Source organism: Herpailurus yagouaroundi, unplaced genomic scaffold, assembly GCF_014898765.1.
Source record: "Herpailurus yagouaroundi ecotype Mexico unplaced genomic scaffold, PumYag 100, whole genome shotgun sequence".
NCBI lineage: Eukaryota > Metazoa > Chordata > Mammalia > Carnivora > Felidae > Herpailurus > Herpailurus yagouaroundi.
The window spans coordinates 29,155,108-29,175,621 of record NW_024412391.1 but is presented as its reverse complement, the minus strand read 5'-3'; positions in this window follow the sequence as shown (position 1 = coordinate 29,175,621).

Below are 20,514 nucleotides of genomic sequence, written 5' to 3'. Positions count from 1 at the left end.
TGTTCATATTTTTATTCTAGATGATGGCCTCAGAGTGATTTAGATTACTATACTTTTTATCATAGGTATTTTATTTGAAAAAATTAATTCCACTGAATCTCTCCTGTTAAATCTAAAATAAAACATTCAGGGATGCCTGGGTGGCTCAGTGAGTTAAATGTCTGACTTTGTTTCAGGTCATGATCTAGCAGTTTGTGAGTTCCAGCCCCGGTCAGTCTCTGTGTTGACAGCTCTGAGCCTGGAGCCTGCTTCAGATTCTCTCTCTCTCTCTCTCTCTCTCTCTCTCAGATAAATAAACATTAAAAAAAAACAATTTTAAAATAAAACATCCAGACTTGGTTTAATTCACCCTTCAGTGATAAGTGTCAAAAGAATGATGAATATTTTCTTAAAAGAAATAAAAATGTATTATTTTTTAAAACACAAAATTTTACAAAGTCCTTAATATATTTGTTGTGGATATTCACTTTTGTTGATCATTGTCCTTTATATATATTTAATATATATATGTAAATGAAATGATGTGCATAAAATCTAGGCATTTTGACTAAAAGTGAATTAGGCATTCCGGGAAAATCTTGCATTCAGCAAAATTGTACTTATAGAAAAAGGACAGGAGTCAGCCACTCAAAATTAAAGCATCTCTGTCTCCAGATTACTGACAAACACCATAAAAAATGGTAAGATACTAATACAGCTTAAAGGATATATCAATTTACAATACAATAAAGAAATAACAGAGCAATGAGGACTTTTATGCTGGCAGTTCCACTTAGCTTATTTTGTATTTAGCTTTTTTATCTGTGGTGTAAAATATTAATGTGCGCCCCCCCACCCACATCACATATAAACTAATGGAATTTGCTCTTTATACTAATATCATTTTCCTATTTACTGATCCACCTTTGAACTAATTTGTGTTACAGAAACACATGTTATATAGAGCATTTGACCACAGAAACACATATTACGTGAGAATAGAGTTACCTAACACTCTGTGTGAAACAAAGTAATTGCTCAACTGTTTAAGCTTCTATTATTCTCATCATCTTTATCATCATTAGGAATATGCACCATTTTGACAGTTTACTGTTTACTGAAATTTAAATTGTATATATCTAAGAGATTTTGAGATTACAGGGCAAATGGTTGATTAAAATTAATACAATAAAATTATTATTACTATTTATTATTATTGTTATTATTATTATTAATTTACATTTAACACTCTGGGAAGAGCTTGGTTTACTGAAGAAAACTTAAAGTTGAAATGAATACAGATCATTTCATTCAGTTTCACCAAACTTTAAAAAGTTTACCAAGTATTCTATGTAGTCATATTTCTAAACATAGAGTATCTATCTTTATGCCCACATTTCCAAAGCAAATCTTGCAAGAGAAAACGAGTATACTTAGTAAGGTTAGCCTTCTTAGACACGCTTCACTACGTGTCTAGTTCTATCAACTCAAGCCAAATTATAAGTTGTCTTGCACCTAGAAAAATGTACATGTAAAAAATGCACACTCCCTCTCTCAGTGTTTTAAAGGTTGTAAACATTTTTTTTTTTCCGAACATAAAGAAATGAAAGAATTGTACTTTTCTTCTGGGAGCTTATGGTCTGCAAGGGAAGATACGATTTCTATACTGTGTGAGGAACGTCGCGGTAGAAATACGACATGGCGCCATGAGACCAGAGGAGGTGAGGAGAAAAGCCTGCAGAAGGACACAGCAGAAAGACTTGCTGGGGAGGCTGCCGATAGAAGGGAAAGGTAGAGAATGACAGGTGTAAAGGAGAATGTTCCAGGCAGATGGACAGGAGTGAGAACATGGCATGGTGTGGCTGGACAATAGTTCCACAAAGTCGCAACATGACATAAAAAGGAGAGAGGACCAGTAGGAGATGAAGCAGAAGATGTAGAATCAGATCACAAAAGACCTTGTAGGCTAAGCAATTTTGAACTTATCATAACAGATTTCAGGCAGAGGGATGGTGTGCTGATAAGATCCCTCTGGCAGGTATGTGGAAAATGGATTATGGGTGAGAGACAGACTCTGAGAATTTGTAGTATTTTCTTTATATTGCTATTATGTGTTTGTAAGCGACTGATAATCTGTGTAAACTAATAGCATTTATATTGCTTTTATTAGGTATATTGGTTATGGAAGTAGCCATCTCTTTCTAGATTGGTCTCCCTGAGGGAGACTGTCTTATTCATCTTTAGAGTAATAACGACTACCATTCAATATTGCATTCTATTTTCTAGATAATGTGTTCAAGGACTTTATTTTTTTTTAATTTTTTTTAACGTTTATTTATTTTTGAGACAGAGAGAGACAGAGCATGAACGGGGGAGGGTCAGAGAGAGAGGGAGACACAGAATCTGAAACAGGCTCTGGGCTCTGAGCAGTCAGCACAGAGCCCGACGCGGGGCTCGAACTCATGGACAGGGAGATCGTGACCTGAGCCGAAGTCGGATGCTTAACCAACTGAGCCACCCAGGCGCCCCTGTTCAAGGACTTTAAAAATGCCATCTCAATGAATCCTTGCCATAAGGTTGAGAAATCAGTAGGTATGTTTTTGCCCATTTTTTTCTTTCTGACAAGGAGTCTTAGTTTCAGAAAAATTAAGAAAATAAGTAAAAGTGTTTTGTATCAGTCAGGGTCCTGGCAGGAAACAGACCATGCTCAAAGCAGGTAACTGAGGACAGTTGAATAAAGAGACTACCTACAAAGGAGAGAGCAGGGTTAAAGGAATCAAGGGAGGGACGCTGAGCGCACTGAGGTAAGTGATGGTCGGAAGCAGCTGGTCCCCTAGTCCTGAAGCAGCAAGGGGCTGGTGTATTTACAGGTACCTGCAGTGAGGATCTCTAGTTGTAAGAGATGACCACCTGACAGGATGTGAGGCTTTCAGGAGAGAAATGAAGGAAACCATGAAGAATAAATACTCTGAACTCAGTCTTCTTTCTATTAGCCTCCAGCCAATGTCATCCAAAGAGCAAGTGAGTCCACTAACCTTCAAGGCAAAGGAGTCTCTTAAGGGAGTTCCCAGAGGCTATGCTCGGTGAGCACAGACTGGCAGAGCAAAGAAGCTGGAGAATGGGTCCATAGGAACAGTGGGGAAATGTGCAGCACAAGCTGAGATCTAAGACAGGACTCCTGCCCAAAGTCCATGCACTTCTAAGTATTCCCAACGTTTACCGGTGTCCAACAAGTGCTTACCATGGATCTGCATCCATGGCTTGCTCCCTCATCTCTTCAGTTCTTTATTCAAATGTCACCTTGTCAGTGAAATCTTTTCCTGACCACTGTAATGAGCACAGCATCCTCACCCATACTCAAGAACTCCCTGTCCCCTTTCCATATTTACATTTTCACATAAATCGTATTCTCTTAGTATATTTCACTAATTGATGCTTTTAGTACATATCACCCACTCTTTCCACAACTAAAATGTAACCCTTATGAAAGCAAAGCATTTTCTCTGTTTTTGTTGTTGTTGTTGTTGTTGTTTTTCACTCCAGTAGATAGAATAGTACCTGGTACATAGTGAACATCGAATGAATGGATGAATGAGTCAACACCAATTGAACACAACCAAATACTTTGAGAAGATATGTATTTTTGGATACTATTTTATTTTATTTTATTTTATCTATTTTTAAAATTTTTTTTAACGTTTATTTATTTTTGAGACAGAGAGAGACAGAGCATGAACAGGGGAGGGGCAGAGAGAGAGGGAGACACAGAATCAGAAGCAGGCTCCAGGCTCTGAGCCATCAGCCCAGAGCCCGACGCGGGGCTCGAACTCACGGACCGCGAGATCGTGACCTGGGCTGAAGTCGGATGTCTAACCGACTGAGCCACCCAGGTGCCCCTGGATACTATTTTAAATTTGAGGCATAGTTGATTCCCCAAAAATTCTTCCTCTATACTGCATTTTTCATCAAGCCCAATGGATCAGCTCATTCATATGTACATATGTACATAATGCCTCAGAGAAAGATAGAGCACAGTATATTCTTCTAACTCATTGTTATTTTTTATTAAATACTGCTTATCATTGCTAAGTATTATCATTATATCAAGTCAAGTCAAATCATTGGAAAACTCCATGCCTGGACTTCCACAAAAAATCATAGAAGTATGACTGAATATTTCAAACTGTGCCTCTAAGTTGTTACTTATACAACATCATGTTATTTCACTGCTCTTTTCTTATCCTGCAATTTCTCTTATTTTACAAATTTTTTTCCTTAGGGTTTTCTCAAGTTTTAAGAAACAGAGAAGCGTTCCAGGTACCCCAGGGATGGGGAGCTATGCTAGGCTTACCTCTAAGAAGCACCTAAAACCACACTGACAGGTGTGTAAGGCCCCACAGAGGTCTAACACATCTCTCAGATTGCAATAAGTGTTCCCTGACCCAGTCATGTTGCTTTGCTTTCAAAATATAACTTCAATTGCTTCCTCTGGGTGACACCTGCATTTAATTTTTTAAGAAAAGTTTTATTTCTTTTGGTGTCTAACATACACACAGTTAAGTAAACAAATCAAGGCAGTTTACAAGGAAACACACCCATATGACCACCCTCCATGTAGACATAAGGAACAGAATTGGCACCCTAGAAGCATTATTTGCTCTACCAGTAGACTTTATTTTAAAGGTGAGCAATTTTCCAGTCTATCAATACAGATTAATGTCTTTTATACTCAGACTGATTGAAATATAAGCTACATACCAAAAATTCATCCTTTTCAAGTGTAACCATAAATAAGTTTTGTTTGTTTTTGAACATTATATAATTTAAATTATATCATATGGGGGCTTTAGTGTTTGGCCTCGTTCAGACAACATTATGTTGGTAAAATGTGTCCGTGTCATTTTGTGTAGCCATAGACAGTAATTGACTTTTTATTGCTGTATATTTCATTGCACGTACATCATAATTTATCCATCCTATTGTTGATGGACATTTAGGAGGCTTACGGATTTGGGCTATTATGAATAATACTTCTATAACTTTTTGTTATATTTTTGTACATATTTTGAGGAACATATGCATACCTTTCATCTGGTGAATATCAAGGACTGGAATTTCCGAAGGCAAAATGGCATATATTCAGCTTTAGTAGATGCTACCGAGGTCTGTTCTAAGGAGGCGTTACCAATGTATATTCTCAACGGTTGCTCCATTTTTTTTTTTTTTTACCAGCTCTTAAATTGCCATTTAAAAGAGTACTGGGTGAGGTAGGGAACCACTGAATCACTGGATTGTACACCTGAAACCAATACAACACTGAATGTTAGCTAATATTAAAATAAAAACTTAAATAAAAGAAAAAATAAACATATGTGTAGAAGCATTAAAAAAGAATATTAGCCATTCATGTGGTAGTGCAGTAGCACCTCATTTTGGTTTTAATTTGCATTTTCTTGATAACAACCGAAATGAAGCTTGTTTGCCATTTGGGTATCTTCCTTTAAAAAGTTGCTGCTCTTGCCTTCTGTACATTAAAAAAAATGAGTGCACTGGGTTTTTATTATTGATTTGTAGGAGTTCTGTATCCTTAATATAAAGCCTTTATGCCCACAAGTTCACATATACATATACACACATATGTATTCTCACTATGCAAGGACTTTACAAACTGACACCAGCAGTGACTTTGCCATAGGCAGAAGCAGAATTCCTGCTCCATTTTTTTTTGTCTTTGCTGTTCTGCATAATTTCTTCCCTGTTGCCCTCACAACTATTATCCTCCATTAAACGTATGTATATCCTCCATTTAACGACCTTGTGATAGGTTGTATTTTCCAAAGACAGCTGTTAAAATATCTCCCATTCTACATAATCTTCCTATAATATGATTTTAGCACACCACCCACTGAGAAATAGAATCTTGGTTTCCTGCCTTTGAACCTGGACAGATTGGTGAAGATGGTAGAGTGACACTATGTCACGTGCAAGGCAAAGTTAGGTAAGACAACATAGTGTTCAGCTGGTTCTCTGTGAATGTTTGCTTGAACTGTAGCCACTGTTCTGGGAGGAAGCCTGAACAATCAAACCCATGCTGAGACACCACATGCAGACCACATGATGGCTGACAACCCAAATGAGGTCCCAGCTGAGAGCCAGCATGAGCACCAGACATGAGAATGAAGATATCCCTAGATGGTTCTAATCCCTCGCTGTTATGTCACTCTCAGCCTTCATATCTTTCTATATGGAATCCTCAGCTTTGTGGAGCAGAGAAAATGCATTCCTGCCATGAATATTCAAATTCCAGACCTCAAAACCCATGGGCATAATAACGTGGTTGTTTTCTGACACTAAGTTTTGGGGTGATTTGTTACACAGCAATAGCAACAGAAAAAAAAGAAACTTTTTCTAATGCCTAGCACTTACAAGGATTCAAGGAGAACCTGTATATCACTAATACCAAATTTGGCTAAATTTTAGATATATGCTAATTTTCTTTCTGCATTTCCACTTATTCTTCTCTCTCATTCATCTAAGTGACAAGTTTCTCAGAGCAGATGTTTACCAACAGTGTCCATTCTCCATATAATCGGTTATGGCCGGCGGAGTATCATCTTATCTCAGAGGCCATTTTTCTCAGAAGAGAGCCGTGGGTATGCCATGTGATAGTTAATCTTTCACGGATAGTACGGCACAAAGCACACACGTGTATTATTAAAAAATAAATAAATAAAAGTTTGTTTGATAAGTTTAAAATAAAATGCAATATTGTAGATTATAAGTAGGCTAACTCTTGGCACTAGTAACCTCAATGTAGGTCAATGGCAGACTACCAATTATAACAAGTAGCACCCAAAATGGATCCTGGTAAAAACACAATAGAAGTCTATTTCAGCTCATGTAACTATCTTGGTGGGTAAATAAAGCAAAGTGTGGTTCTCCTTCATGAAGTCATTCAGGGACCCAGACTGTCAGAGGCTCTACAGTTCTCAGCACATGCCTTTCAAACTAGAAGTGAAGATTGTGGGGAGCAACACAAAGGGAGGGTTTTGTGAGCCAGGTATGGGTCTGCAAGTAGCACGCATTACTTTTGGTCACACTCCACTGGCTAGAACTCAATAATACGAACATACTTAACTGAAAGGGGAACTGTGACATAGTTGTATACCCAGGAAAAAGCAAATAACTTGGACTTTGGTGAGCAGCAAACAATCTCTGTCCCAAACACAAATATTGCATTTAAATTAAATTCAGTATATTTATTAATAGTAACTATTAAATAGAATCAAGTGCCATATAGAAATTCTTCTATTGCTTTCCTTATCTATTTGCTCTTTTACAAAATTGGTTAAAATCTGGACTGATTCCACTCTTAACCATACCCTTTTCGGGATGTAAAACTGAGAATATTTCTTTAATCAGAGTCTCTCATAGCATAGAACGATAATTCAAAATGTGATTGCAATAAAGAAAGCCATAGGTACTCTGGACTTGAGTGGTCATTCTCTGGTTGGCTAGTTAGCTAAGGGATTACACTGACATGACATTTTATCTCTATCTTTCTACATTGCATTTTTTTTTGGTGTGTGTGGATTGGGAAAAAAAAAAACAAACCTCTATATATTTCTCTTCTGTCCTTGTGCTATTCAAATCCTTTACCACTGAGACAGTTTGGGCCGAATGATATGTGTGACCACAAATCAGCACAGGGCATATCTGTATTGGTTGGAAAAAAAATGTGCAGGAATTTCTAAATACTGATTCATGGAAAAGTAAAACAATCTAGTTACTTACTTTTAAAGTTAGATGTTTTCAGGTTTTGGGGTATTAAAATGCCTATATAAAATATAGAAATATACATAGTATATATTACATATAATAGAGAAATATATATACGTATATATACATATACACGTATATATTTATTATATATACACATATATGTATATATACGTATATATATTTCTCTATCATATATATGTCCCTTTTAATATAATAGAAATGGGAAATCATATGCATTTAAACCACATAACTATGTGCATTTAAAAACATATTCTAGGGGTGCCTGGGTGGCGCAGTCGGTTAAGCGTCCGACTTCAGCCAGGTCACGATCTCGCGGTCCGTGAGTTCGAGCCCCGCGTCGGGCTCTGGGCTGATGGCTCAGAGCCTGGAGCCTGTTCCGATTCTGTGTCTCCTTCTCTCTCTGCCCCTCGCCCGTTCATGCTCTGTCTCTCTCTGTCCCAAAAATAAAAATAAACGTTGAAAAAAAAATTTTAAAAACATATTCTAAATGCATAAACAATAATTTACAGATGATATGATAGCCTCCCAAATTAAAAAAAATATATTATATGAAAGCCAAAAATTGAAAACTAAAAAGAATCTAAAAAGCAAGTTAACAAAAAGGCCCATCCCTGGGCATGCTCAAGCTTTTGCCCCATTTTTAGTGTCATGCACTTAGCCTTCCATGGAGTTTAATTACTTAGTGATTTGCAATCCAAATTTTAAAACTTTTATCCAGAACATCACAAACATGAAGAACATCATGTTCATATCTCTTTAATAATGTCATTTTTATTCTGTCATAAGAAATGCTGATGTTTAACAAAAGTAATGCCAAATTACATTGCTTAGAAAAATTCAAAATTATTGCTGTTATTATTTCTTTTAAAAAGGGAAGATACACACTGTATTATTTGTTGTAACTGAAATTTAAGTAGATTTTTTTAAAGAAAATCTATAGTTTTCAAATACTCTGTATACAGTGTTTATTTTGAATGGAATCATCTCTTTAATTGATGTCAAGGACATCTATCTACTAAAGTTGGAAATATTAGAAGAATCTCTTTTGTTTTGAGAATGTTTAAAGTGCTTTTTTACCTTTGAGCAAAATAACTGCGTACTGAATAAAAATCACATTTTGAATGCCTGAATGATGCTGAATTCTTTGCAGCTAAGTTCAAATCTGAAGCAACCACACAAATTACCTTTAGTTTTAAAGTTAGCTAAATTCAGAGCTTCCAACGCATATTTTAATAATACAATGTTGTGACCTTAACGAGGACTGCATTTGTCTTTAAGTCCACACGATAGTGAAACCTTAATATTAAAAAAAAAAAAAAAAAAAAAAAAACTTTTGTCTAGCAAACGTGATTTGAAGATGTTTTGCTCCATGCATGTGAACTCAGCAGGTGATTCTTGCCTATCTTTGATGTCAAACAGCACAAAACTTCAGTGAGTAGTAGCTTCAGAAATGCAATAGACATAGCTGAGTCTTCATATGAAGCTCATGCTTGAACTACATCAGAAGAACTGACATCTATTATGGTGAGCAAAGACAAGTGTTTGAAAAGAGATTCAAACAGAAGTGTCAGAATTTACAGTGCATAGTTTTATATAAGTTGATTTTAACCAAGCATATCTCTATGAACTCCGCAGGATAGAAAAGAAATTTCAAAAGGCAGAGAAATTGTTGTCATCTAAGGGCATGGAATGTTTTAATAGCTTAAGGAAGAACATTTCTGTAAGGTTATGCGGTGATCCATTTACTTTGACTGAGTAATAAGGCTTGTCATTGTGATAGTGCAGTTTTTAACCCTTAGAACAATGGAATTGCACATGAGTCTGAGAACATGAAGGGGCACTTAAAAACTCGGAAGAAACTTGTGGTCCATTTTAAAGTTTCAGTTTCTAGTCACAGAGACTTACTATAAATTTTCTGAATATCATGAAGTCACCAATCAGAAAGCAAACAAGAAGTAACAAACAAAAACCTCTTTTAGAGGTAGGGAATCATAGTGACCTTAACTGAAATACAGCAGAGATAATTCAGTGGTGTTTCTACACTGGTACTTTTCAAAACAAAGCAAACAGCACTGTTTGTCATATGTTTCTTCCTCGGTGTACTTTTACCCCCAGGAATGCACAGGCTTTGTGCACATTATTTAAAAAAAAAAAAAGTGTGTGTTTGTGTTTGTGAGTGTAAGAGTGCCGTGGAAGTTGCAGGGAGGGAGTGGGCTACATGTTAGAGACCTCAGTCGAGAAAGGCTTGTTTGAAATTGTGTCTTAAGGGCTTAATCACAGCAGTCCTCTGAAACTCTCCCTAAGGGGTCTAGTGTCACAAACTAACTTAATTGTTTTTCTAGCAATGTTTCTCCACCCCGCACCCAAACAGACTCAAACAAAAGCAAAACTCCTTTGCTAAAGCACAAAAACACAATTCCTGTATAGCAATTTCCAGCTTGTAATCAACATTTAGCAGTGTGAGATCTACCTCTTCTTAACCTACAATTAGCACAATTAATGCACCACATGTCAAACCACTTGTTTAGTTATTATATTCTAATGTTTGCTTTTAACCACAAATTTCCCTCCCTAGATTAAACTGCTAATGCCTCCTCCAAGGACAAACAATCTGGCTAGTCAAATTCAAATTTGTCACTCCCTTGAGCACCACATCTCAGTTCTCTTAGATTTAATTACTGAATTTATTACATTGTATTTAAACAAATACTTTCTCCTTCTAAAATAGTCTAGACTGTCCGAAGGGAAAGAGTAGTAGATGACATATGTTGTGGGCTGGGACAGACTGGCTGTGGACATCCCATATAGCCCATGGTCCTTTTTTTCCAAATTATTAGAAGATGTAGCTAATGCAAATTAGGCAATGAGAAAGTAACCTTAACAAATGTTCATTAGGCATATACTTTCTCCAAAGCATGGGTGTAGTGCTGTGGGGAACAAGAAATGATGTGATAATAACAAAATAACCACTGTTCATTGAACTGTAATTGAATTAACTCCTTCTATCCAGTTAGTATTTATTTTCTTTACGGCAGTTATGAAATTTAGAGCAGTTTTATTTGTTTCTTTACTTGTTTAATTTCTTTTTTTCTCTCATTTGGGAACTCTAAGAAGGTTGGGATCTTACAAGTCCTTACTGCTCTATCTCCAATACCTAGCAAAATGCCTGTTCCAAAATAGGCGGTCAAAACATTTTGCAGAACAAATTAATAAATGTACTAAGTGTTTTATGTATTATTTCATTTAGTGTTCACAATTAAGTCCATATTGTTATTGTGGTTTTATAGATGTGGAAATGGAGACTTAGATGAGTTAAGTAAGACTGTTGGAGGTATAAATCAAACACAGGCCTGCTGACTCCAGTGCCCAAGATGGTAACCATTTCACAGTGTTGTCAATTCAGAGATTCATACTAGGTTTCTCTTGCTGGAAGATAATATTCAATGAATGATGCCAGGAATTATAATCAGAGAGTTAAGAGATGTACATAAATAAATCATAGAAGATAGACCACAAATTGCTGTAATAAAAGTATAAATATCTATCTAGGAATGAAGAGAAGGTTAATTTTAACTAAAAGATGAGAATCTAGGTAAGTTTCTTGGAAAAGCATAATTGATTTTATGTATTTTATTTTGTAGTTCAAAATCTTCCATTTGGCTCTTTTAAAATAATTTCTATCTACTGCAAGCTTCTTTATATTTTAATTCATTGCTGACATACTTTTCTTTATGTTATTAAACAGTGTTAGGATAGCTGATTTAAAATCTGACCTGCTAATTTCAACATATAAGTGATCTCAGGCTCAGTTTTCATAGATTTCTTTTCTTTTGAAAATGGGCCATATTTCCCTGTTCTTCCTATTTGAGCAATTCTTGATTATGGCCTGGGCACTGTGAAGGTTTCTTTGAAGACTCTGGATTTGATTATACACCCCTGAAAAGTATTGACATATTTTTGTCTGTTTTTGCAGACAATTAACATGGTTGGACTCAAACCACAGACTCAGACTCTGGGGTGGCAGTGCAAAGCTCATGCAATTCCTTCAGATTTAGCTGGGCTACCTCCTTCTGTCCAGTGAATGAACCACTGGGGATTAGCCAAAGATGTGAACATAGTCTATACAGAGAATTTGGGGCTCTTCTTCTCTGGCTTTCTTCTTTCCTGGATTCCTTCTTACTTTTGAGTGGCCAAGGTTTCCCTGAGCTCTCCATCCTGGTTCTTCAAACCATAAAAACTATGGGATTTCTATCAGAATTTTAGCACCTTCGTGGTACAGATTGCAGCCTAGCCTCTGGCTGCAAGCTGTAAAATTAAAAGCTCGCCAGGCACTATTCCTTTCCATTAAGTGTCAATCTCAGTTTCTTCCTGCTTTTGGGTTTTGGTATACATATGTTTCCAGAGTTAAGAGTTGTTATCTATAAGAGGGTTGATTTAAAACCTTGATTGGCCTTAAATGGACTTAGAACCCATGAGTAGTGAGATTTAAATGACTTTGATGACACTGACAAAAACAGGGCTGGGGAGGGAGTGCCTACGCTGCTTCCATACCAAAGGAATTCTTTGTATAATGGTGGTGAGAAACAAAGTCAAAACATGTTGACTTTGTAGCACTGTGAATACATCAATGTAGGTGGTTGGCTATTTCGGTGGCTGTCTGGAAGAAAGTAGGTATACATGACAGGTGGGTCTGTTAGATGGGAAAAGGAGGCTGAAAAAAATAACTTTTTAGATGCCACGTAATCTTTTGGTAATGGGGAGCCATCGAAGATAAGGGGCACAGTAGAGAGATAATCATATGTGTTGGGATAACCAGCGAAGAGGATGGCTATAGTGGAGAGGATGAACATGGTGGCATTGGCTTTGTAGTCAAAATGGACCCTTCCAGGAGGTTGCTAATCTAGAGAAAACACCAAAATTGAGGCAGTTGTGGCATAAATCTATCTGAATTGAGCAAATATAATTAAAGTTTGGAATGTTTTTCCATACATATGCTCTGTAATAGTGAAAAAGACTTCTAAAACGAAATCTTGTCAACATGGGAATCTAATGGTGAGAATATTTTGATTGATATTAAATTGATTATAAAACATTTATGAATCATGATTTAAACTTGCAACTGAAAAACACTAAAATCCTTTGCAAACCCAAACATAAAATGTACTTGTCAATTAATGGAGTGGGAGTGTGAAGAAACTGAGATTTATAAATTTCTTACTACATGCCAGGCACAGCATCACCTTCAGCGTCTACTGGATCCCCTGAGAAACAGTTATTGCTATTTCCATTTTACAGATGTGGAAATTGAGAAGCACAAAGTTAAAAGTAACTTTTCCAACTTTTCCACACAACTAGTAAGTAGAAAATATTATGTTATTAGCCCAGGTCTACCTGATTCTATTGTTTATTCTATTTTCAGCATAATTTTATTTATTTATTTTTTAATTTTTTTTTAACGTTTATTTATTTTTTTGGGACAGAGAGAGACAAAGCATGAACGGGGGAGGGGCAGAGAGAGAGGGAGACACAGAATCAGAAACAGGGTCCAGGCTCTGAGCCATCAGCCCAGAGCCCGACGCGGGGCTCGAACTCACGGACCGCGAGATCGTGACCTGGCTGAAGTCGGACGCTTAACCGACTGCGCCACCCAGGCGCCCCCATAATTTTATTTTTTAAAGTGAGATAGTGAATATAGCAGATAAATTATAACTCTTGTTTTGGGAAGCAAGTACCATATATTTTCTTCTTAGGTGTCCTCTGATGAATTATAGAGATATTATTTCAACAACAGATATAAATTCCTTGGAAGCACAACGCCGAAAGATGGTTCTTAGTAAATAGTTGTTCAAGCCTTTTTTTTTTTTTTTCCTGTGGAAAAAAACTTAGAGTGAGTTCTGAATGGACTAAAATGTGAAGGGACAAACATCTTGATTAGTAGTAAAAATATATAACATAAGTAGTCTTTATCTAGTTAACCCAATTGTTTTAATTTTTTTTTCATGAGTTAACAGGGACAACTAGGGCTCCCCTGGAGAAAAGACACCAATTTCTTTTTAGGATAAGTTTTTGGTTTTGTTTTCTGCTAATGACTTTTTTTTTTTAAATTGAGCAGAGTCAACACGCAGTGTTACACTCAGGTGTACAACTCGGTGATTTGACAAGTTTATACGTGTATAAAAGTATAGCTACCATCTGTCTGTCCCATTACATCACTATTACAGTATCACTGACTGTGCTCCTTATGTTCTGCTTCCTATTCCCATGACTTACTCATTCTGTAACTGGAGGTCTGCATCGCCTTCTCCCCTTCACCCATTCTGCCCAATCTCCCACCCCCTCATCCCCCTAGCAAACATCACTGTTCTCTGTATATGCAGTTCTGATTCTGCTTTTTGTTTGTTTATTCAGTTTCTTAGATCCCATTTATGATTAGAGTCACATGGTGTCTTTCTCAGTCTGACTTATTTCACTTAGCATAATACTCTTTAGGTCTATCCATGTTATCTCCAATGGCACAATCTCACTGGACAAGTGTTTTTAAGGTTGTCTTTCCATATGGAGAAAACACAGAGTGACAAATTATTCAGTTTTATATATAGATTTCAAATATAACATGTTTCTAAATGATCCTTGAAGACATACCCCAAATTGAACCATATGCTCCCTTGGAATCATTTCAATATTTGGTTGCTCATCATTTTTTCAGCTGACACTTTCCCAGGACACTGGAAACAGTTAAGGACGCTGGGAGGCAGGAGACATAGATAGCAATACAACTCTTCTACAACAGAAGACACTGAGCATGGGGAAGAAATGTCACCTGTGTCTTATTAAAGGCCTGACTAAACCTAGTGGAAGGTGGCTTTACTATTATTAAAGACTTTACTTCTCAAATTTTGGGCTTGTCCTATATTATTTTTCTAGTAAAACTTTAATAGAGACTAAAACTAGAAACTCTGGTCATTTTCTTATGGAGATTCATTACAATTCTGTGTATTATTTGGTAAAATAATCACATGAACTAATTCAGATTTTCGTTAGTTATTATTGGTAGCACACATAATTCACACACAAAAAATATGAGTCTCAGGATAATTAGACTTAGTGGAGTTGAGGAGGTAGTATAGGTTCTTGTAAAATAGCACATTGAATAGAGCTAGCTGAGAAAATATTTGTAAGGGTCACTTTGATGTGGGTTCTGGACATCTGAGAAGAGAGAATCATTGATATTGGAGAGATTGGTCAGGGACTGAACACACCTTCTAGCTGATGGCTATGGTTTCTATCTTTATCCCCCATGGTCTTGCTTTTCTGTAAGCAGTTCTGTGGGCAATTTTCTTTCACAAATTAAGCTCTACAGATTAACTAGAGACTGGGCTCAAAATTTAAGAAAAATGCTGGAGACTTCACATTCACAATTATAAATATAAATATGCTATCTTCACAGTTTTAGAAAGATTCCTCTAGGCTCCTGGGAGTAATGTCATGCTAGTGTTCCAGTTTCCACAAGACTTAGATAAAAAACTTTGTGAAGGCTGTTCTCTGAGTATATGGAAAATTAGAATGTATATTTAATCAAGTATACTAGGTGTTTTTAATTGGTTTTTCCTTTTAGGAAGAGCAAGTAAAAATTTAGTTATTGCCATTTTTTGGTTCTATTTTAAAGAAATACAAATAGATTTGAGCATACTATATTCAGAAAGAAATATTTGGGCCTGTTATGATACTAAGCTCATCCTAAAACTAAATAGTTTTCTCTTTCTGGCTTAATAAGGTGTTTAATAGGATCAACAAATACTCTTCTCCAGCTGTGCTCCAACTTAATGAGGAACTAATTCATGCCTGGACCATAAGATAATCATGGGATAGATTAACCAATTTAATGCTCACCCGAAAACCTTATTGTTTCCTTTCTCATGGCTGAGGAAACGAATGTTCAGGGAAGTTAGATGAACTGTCCAAAGTCACACAGCAGAAAGAATACATATGTACCAAATATACATGTATATAATACCAAATATACATATATACATAATACCAAATATACATATGAATATAATGCAAATACACACACACATATATATATGTAATATATCTTCCTAATTTTTAGACTCCCTTCCTAAAGTATCAATAACTGAGGTCATTCAAACTGACTGGTTATCAGAGTACTAAAGGGTTCCAGATGGGAAGAGGTAGGGTATATGACACCTCGTGGGATCTCTAGGATGATTCTGCCCACAGGTTCCCATGCTCCTTTCATAGTAAATCATAGCAGCTACTGTGAGCCAGTCTCTGTGGGGCTTGCATAAAAGAAATAAAAACCAAACTCCTTTGCCCTGTGATGCAAATAAAGTTTACATTTCTAGAAATGGATTTTATGGACAGTTTCATAGAGTGTTTTTTTCCCCAAAACTGGAAGGTGGATATACTCAATAACGGTGATTTCTTATTCTCCAAGAAGAACACTTATGTTGAAACTTGTCTATCTAGCAATTAAGTAAAACTGGTTTAAGAACTTGCTTTCTTCAAAGGAAAGAAGGGACTTCATTTGGACTCTAGCAAGCATTGTGTTTATATGGATTCTATAAAGCTGATGATTATATTTACTAAAGAGTCTAAAACGAAAGCGAAAGGCATTTCTACCAAATGCCAGATAACTTTATTATGTGAAATGTAATATATTCCTTTTAAAGTTTTATGAAATGATGACTAAAAACATTCTCAAGTTGTGGAGTAATGTTTGAAAACTTCACTTAGTTATAGAACCCTGTTTTCCCCCAAAATAGATACTCAATATCTAAAGCTGATATCTAATACATAAAACATACATAAATGAAGCCTCTGTGCTTGAAATGTGAAATGTGAAACACGTCTATAGACCAGTCTGAAATATTGATGGAAAATCTTGAGATAGAACATATGAAGAATTTTTAAACAAATACCAAATAAGTGTTTTTACTGATAATAACAAGAAGATGAATTTTTTAAAAGAAAAAAAGTAAAACAAAACAAAATAAAATCAATAAAGGTCAAATTAAAAATAAAATTTACTTGATAGCAGATTAAAACGTATTTTTAATTATTACTTTAAATTTTCCAACAGAGGTTTAACATAATTTTTAAATTTGTGCTTCGGCAATAAGTACCGGCTTAATCTAATTAGGTTGCCCTCAGCATGACACCTAAATCTGCCCACAACAATAGATAATATTCTTATATGTAAAGAGAATCTGTGATGCATTTGGTACCCAACCAACTGGAAAAGGGGCTTGATTTAAAAACTTGGAAGCCAAATGTGTTCTCTATCAAAATTAGAAGCCAGTGTTCTGATATATTTTTGGGTCATTTCATCACCAGTGGACCACAGACACAAGCTTTATTAAAAAATAGTGGCATGTTTTAAATGTCCATTAATGTATGTTTAATTATAATGGAACGTCTATAAAAGTCCATGTGACATCTGCACAAAGATCAAAGCATCAATTTTAATCAGCATTAACTAAATGGATACAGAATGAATTAGAAATAAAGGGATGTTCCACAGTAAATAAATAATACATACAGAAAGCTTGAATATAAGTAATAATAGTGGGTTTATCTTCAAAGGAACCAAGAAAATTCTGATTTTATATATGTATGACTTAATTAACAACTCTGTGAAGTGTATATTTTTAACAGTTGCCAAAAACTGCAATTTACTGAAGTACTTGAAAAGAGAATATACATTCATCCAATTGTTTATTCATTAACTCAGCCAATATTTATTCAACATTTGTTAGGTTGCAGACATTAAAATAGTAAAATACGGGGGGCGCAGTTGGTTAAGCGTCTAACTTCAGCTCCGGTCATGATCTCATGGCTAGTGACTTTGAGCCCCTTGTCAGGCACTGTGCCGACAGCTCGGAGCCTGGGGCCTGCTTCAGATTCTGTGTCTCCCTCTCTCTCTGTCCCTTTCCTGCTTGTGCTCTATCTCTCAAAAATAAACAAGCATTTAAAAAAAATAGTAAAATATGCTACCTAGCCACAAGTTGCTCATAGACTGAGTTCAGAGAGGTATATAATTACATAAATATAATTCAATGTAAATAGGAACTATTATAAGAAGAGTTATGTACATAGAGAATAGCCAGAGAAAATCCTCAACAGGTATCCTCAAGAATGTATGGTTTTTTATAGATATAAAAAATAGAAGATTATTCCAGAAAGGAAGAAGAGCATGTGCAGTGTCACAGGGTATGGAAGAACAGTGTCTTGTGGGAACTTACACAACATGTTGGATGATGAGTAACATTTAGGTGGACGCTGTGGCAGAATTTTGCTGGAGGCAGAAGGAAAAGGCTCCTAAAGCCAAGCTTGGTAATTGGGACTTCCAGACCCTGGGAAGGAACTGAAGAGTTCAAAGCAGGTGAGTAATGTAACCTCTTTTACATTTTTAAAAGACCAGCGTGTTTACACAGGGAGTAAATATCAGTGAATATCAGAGAGGTTCAGATATAAAGGCCAAGAGACACTTAACGGAAAGGTACAATAGCCCAGAGGGTCAGACCCTCAGCCAAGACCACAGCAGGGGAGCATAAGCATAGGGTAGAAGCTACAGAATAAACACTGGCTTGAGGTTGAAGGTGGGGAGGGATATAGAGGGGGTGGGTTATAGGATGACTCCATTGTTTTTAACTTTGTGACTTGTTAGCTCATGGCTTTTTTTTTTTTTTTTTTCTGAAATAAGAAATACAAGGAAATAAAGGCCTGGGAGGAAATAACGAGTTCATTGTTGGACCTGTTGAAATTGATGTGCCTCCAAGATATACATGAAAAGATATCAGACATCAGTTGCATATAGGAATGTGGGGCTCAAAAGAAAAGGGCAGAATCAGAGTTTTTGCATTAATCACATTATGTCCATGCTTTGAAATGTTTGATCAGTATACATATATATCTGTTAGACTGCAGTGTTTTGAATGGATAAAATATGCCACCATGGACAAAGTTGAAAGAATCACCTGTGGCAAGTTTCATAGCAGAAAGCTACAAATGTGGCAATCGAAAGTTGGAGGCAATATATGCCAGTGCTCAGTACACATGGACAGATGATTCTTTAGCTAGGTGTCCACAAATAAGCCAACCTAACATGTCTGAAAAATAAAAATATATCAAATCAAAGATCAGCCATTTACCTCCTCTACATTCACTCATATATCTGTTCCTTTATTTTCATTGTCTGGGTACTTTCTGTAGCTTGTTTCAATGCTTATTTCTTATTTCCCTTTGGTAGCTTATTTCAGATGCTAGGAAAATAGCAACAAATGAGAGAGATAAAGTCCCAGGCTTCATGGAGCTGAGAGTGGTCAAAATTCACCATGAACACATATACATATAAATAACAAATTTCAGATAGTAACAAACATGATAAAGAAAATGAAAGCAGGATAAAGAATCAGAGTATGAAAAGTGGCATTTTAAAAAGGGTGGTCAGAGAAGAATTCTTTGTTGAAGGGAAGGAAGAAAGTCATAAGGAAAACTTGGGAAGAAGTATTTAGAAGGATCAGCAAGTTCAAAGTCCCTGAGGCGAGAATCACTTCTACCACTGAAGGTGTTAAATGCAGCACCCACTGAAGCAGAGTGAGGGAAGGAGACACCATGGCATATGGAGTGGGAGGACCTACCAGAGTTGGGTCGTGTGGCTGCAGAGTGGCATGGATCTTATTCTAGTCTAAGTAGAACCTGGATCTACTGGGGGGGGGGGGGGGGCGGGGGGGGGGGGGGGGGGAAAATATTTGGTTTCTGCTTTTAGAAAATTAATTCTGATTGCCAGGCAGAACTATGTGGTGTCATCAGGAACAAGACCAGAAGCAGAAAGACATTAGGAGGCTCCGAAGGTTGAGATGATAAAGGGTCAAGGCTGGACTGGGACAGGGCGGAGGGGGAGGGGAACGGTGGAGAGGGAGGGTAACAGTAAGATTTAAGAGGCGTGTTGCACACAGAGCGATGAGACTTGCTAGTGGCTTGGAAGATGTCATTCCCAATAAGCTTTTGATCAGAAATAACACCTGAAAAAATCATATGTCAAATAAAGTGTGACACTGACAATACTCTTCACCAAGGTTTTTTTTTTTTTTTTTTTTTTTTTTTTTTGGTCTGACTTTACCAAAATATTTTGATGAGCCAACATATTTAAAATAGGTTCCTGAATCCAGATGCACTCTTAATATAGAAATGATCCTTTCCTAATATATGCCTAGGGCTGCTATGAGTGTGGTTATATTTAAATAAAAAGCATTTTTTTCAAGGAATCCCAACAGAGAATGCAAAAGATGAGACATTATGCTGATGTCTATCTCCAATCCTTGCCTTCTTTTCATCATGTTTCTAAATATGTGAAAAAGAAGCAGGGTAATATCTACTTAGTTTGGTAGGGAATTGCAGTACCATATATAGAGAAATGAGCCTAACATACTTTAGGGTTTTTTTTTAGTTTATTTATTTGAGAGAGAGAGAGAGAGAGAATGAGCAGGGTAGGGGCAGAGAGAGGGAGAAATAGGATCCCAGGTAGGCTCCACCCTTTCAGCACAGTTTCTCACAAACTGTGAGATCATGACCGGAGCTAAAACCAAGAATCGGATACTTAACTGACTGAGCCATGCAGGTGCACTACAAATATTTTAGTTTTTAAACTAGTTTTCATTTCAGAATGAAGAAACGTTTTGCATATATATATATATATATATATATATA